Source organism: Thamnophis sirtalis, unplaced genomic scaffold (genome assembly GCF_051295495.1).
Source record: "Thamnophis sirtalis isolate CommonGarterSnake01/CBP01778 unplaced genomic scaffold, rThaSir2_p1.2 scaffold_4, whole genome shotgun sequence".
Taxonomy (NCBI): domain Eukaryota; kingdom Metazoa; phylum Chordata; class Lepidosauria; order Squamata; family Natricidae; genus Thamnophis; species Thamnophis sirtalis.
The window spans coordinates 123545432-123548832 of record NW_028261384.1 but is presented as its reverse complement, the minus strand read 5'-3'; positions in this window follow the sequence as shown (position 1 = coordinate 123548832).

The following is a 3401-nucleotide window of genomic DNA, read 5'->3' as shown; positions in this document are numbered from 1 at the left end:
ACCGGTCTCTACTGATGGTACAAGACAAAATGTGAAATTCATTAGAAGCTACTTAAACTGGGGGAAAACATGACAAGCATTAGCTGTCCTCCAGTGCAGGGCAGGGGTGAAATCAGCAGGTTCTGACAGGTTTTGGAGAACCAGTAGTGGAAATTTTGAGTAGTTCGGAGAGCCAGTAAATGCCACCTCTGGCTGGCCCCAGAGTGGGGTGGGAATGGAGATTTTGCAGTATCCTTCCCCTGCCACACCCACCAAGCCACACCCACAGAACCGGTAGTAAAAAAAAATTGAATTTCACCACTGGTGCAGGGGCCTCCAACCTTGGCAACTTGAAGCCTGGCGGACTTCAACTTCCAGAATGTTTGGAGATCCCTGCATCAGTGGATGGCAACTTCTTCCAAGTTCCTTGCAATTCCCGTGTCTGCCACAGGGGGGCAGCCACAGTTTGAAATTGACCTGCTCGTTTCAAGTTTAATTCTGCTGAATTCACACCCCAGATTTTGAAAGCTGTTGACTTACCTCCTTACACTCCCTGCAGAGAGACACTTCTCTTTTTCCCTTCGGTTTGCTCCCCTCTTGCCCCATTCATTTGATCTTTCTAGTTCCCCCCCCCCCTTTTTCCGACTTCTCTCTTAGATTGGCTTCCTACATTGGCCTGGTTCAAATAACAAATTATAGCTGCATGAAACGCTGAAGTGGCAAAGAAAAGTCCTTTTTTGGACACGGAAGGTGGATTTCCATGACTAGAAATGAGATGCAGCATTCTGCAACCTGATCTCCAGCTATGAAAACAAAAAAACTGCCAAATGCAAAAGCCACCTCTGAGAATTCGAAGAGGTCACAAGAAAGTCCAAAGAAGAAAGAGTTTAATTTGGGTGTGATTCCAAGCTTATTTTATTTATTTACATCCCGCCTTTATTATTTTTACAAACAATTCAAGGCAGCGAATTTATAAAACACACATTCCTCCTCTTATTTCTCCCACAGAAACATCAACCCTGCGAGGTGGGTTGGGCTGACAAAAATGATTGACATCCAAAGTCGCCCAGCTGGCTTTCATGCCTAAGGCGGGAATAGAACTCACAGTCCTCCGGTGATTGGCCAAAAGTCAACCAGCCGATTTTCATGCCTACGGCAGGACTAGAACTCACAGTCTCCTGGTTTCTAGCATGGCACCTTCACCACTTGATGGCTGATGCATTTCAATCTCAAGCTGAAGTTCAGTTCTCCCTATAATCTGGTTGGGGCACATGGTGGCTCAGTGGCTAAGACGCTGAGCTTGTTGATCAGAAAGGTCGACAGTTCGGCGGTTCGAATCCCTACCACTGTGTAACGGAGTGAGCTCCCATTACTTGTCCCAGCTTCTGCCAACCTAGCAGCTCGAAAGCATGTAAAAAATGCAAGTAAAAAAATAGGAACCACCTTTGGTGGAAAGGTAACAGCGTTCCGTGTGCCTTTGGCATTTAGTCATGCCGGCCACATGGCTATGGAGACGCCTTCGGACAGCGAGGGCTCCTCAGCTTTGAAACAGAGATGAGCACTGCCCCCTAGAGTCGGGAATGACTAGCACATATGTGCGAGGGGAACCTTTACTTTTTCCTTTACAATCTTGTAAAAACTGTTCTGGGAACAGAATCATTTCAGGTTTGGAGACGTTTCAGGAGTAAGGATTAAGAGATTTTCATCTTGAAACATTGTGCACACTTTTAGTTTTAAGATATCTAAACTGTTGGCCATAGGCGCATGACTTTGTTTTGGCTCAGAAGCTAAATAGGGCCAATGTAACTGAAACTTGGAAAGGAGACCACCAGTGATTATCCATGCTGCCCCAATATCCAAGAAAAAAAGATTGGTTGCTGCCCCCAAACTGTTTACATGCTGGCTGGGGAATTCTGAAATTTGTCAGGGTTAAAAAGGCACTGCAATTATAACCCACAAGAAACTCAAAGCAGGTGCTTCGCCCTTTAAAATCCACATTGCACATTTCAGGAGGCCCATTTTAAAACAAATCCTTCATATGGTTAACTATTAACTAATATCTGTTCTGTTGTCTCTGAAATGCTGTGTGCAGATTGAAAAATCACACCTGCATTCCTACTGCCTCTTTAGAGTAATCTTTACTGGACACAGAGGGGCCTAATTCTAAGTAAATCTGCATTTGCAGTTCCCAACTGGAATTTGCAGGGGGTGGGGGGATGTGCTCTCTAATTCCAAACACATTGACAAGTTTGGGGAAAGTAATGCATGGCTTTGATGCATTGGATCTTATAGCTGATTTCCTGCTTTTATTTAGCGGAAGTGTAAAATCTTAAAGAATGTCTATGGAGATTCTCAGTTATCCAGGTTATGGTTGCAAAATCTTAAAAAGAGTGTTCCTGTCAAGTTCTTCAGAAGTGGATTGGCACCACCTTCTGCCAGATTGCTTGTTTTGGCTGTGTTAGCTGTTTACCTCCCTGGCCTGCATCCTGGGGATCGCCTGGTGGTCTCCCGTCCAAGTCCCCACCAACCTGCTCAGTTTCTCAAAAAGATTTGGAGTCCAAAATTCTTAACTGCAGGTAGCCCTCACCTAATGGCCATAAATGAGTCCAAAGGTTCTTGTTGCTACGCAGTGAATTTTGCCACATTTTACAATCTTCCTTATCATAGTATGTCTAGTTTTATGGGGGGGGGGGGGGAGACTAAGGGTGACATGATAGCCATCTTCCAATATTTGAGGGTCCACCTATTCTCCAAAGCACCTGAGGGGAGGACAAGAAGCAATGGGTGGAAACTGATCAAGGAGAGAAGCAACCCAGAACTAAGGAGAAATTTCCTGACAGTTAGAACAATTAACCAGTGGAACAACTTGCCACCAGAAGTTGTGGGTGCTCCAACACTGGAGGTTTTAAAGAAGATGTTGGACAACCATTTGTCTGAAGTGATGTAGGGTTTCCTGCCTGAGCAAAGGGTTGGACTAGAAGACCTCCAAGGTCCCTCTCAACTCCGTTATTCTGTTACTTTGTATTTGTATTTGTATTTATTTATCTTGTATGCCGCCCACTCCCGAGGGACTCCGGGCGGCTCACAATAGACAAGGGAAGGGGGAAACTGGACAAAGACAACACTTTAAAAACAAAAACCGCAACATTCACAATTTCCGTGGGGCTGGATGTTTCCCAAGCCCCCCGGTCTGCTGGAGCAGCCAGGACTTGGTGGCTTTGCGGAAGGCCGGGAGGGTAAGGACGACGCCCAGCTAAGCAACCCAGCGGAGAAGCGATTTTTCTGCGACTGGCGGCCGCCGCCCCTTTCCCTCGCCTCTTCTCCTTTAAGCCCCAAAGCAAACTCCCCGCCCGCCCTCCCCGTCTGTGGGTCCGGCCTCCCTCCGTCCCTCCCTCGCCCCACCCAGCAGCGCAGCCTCCCGT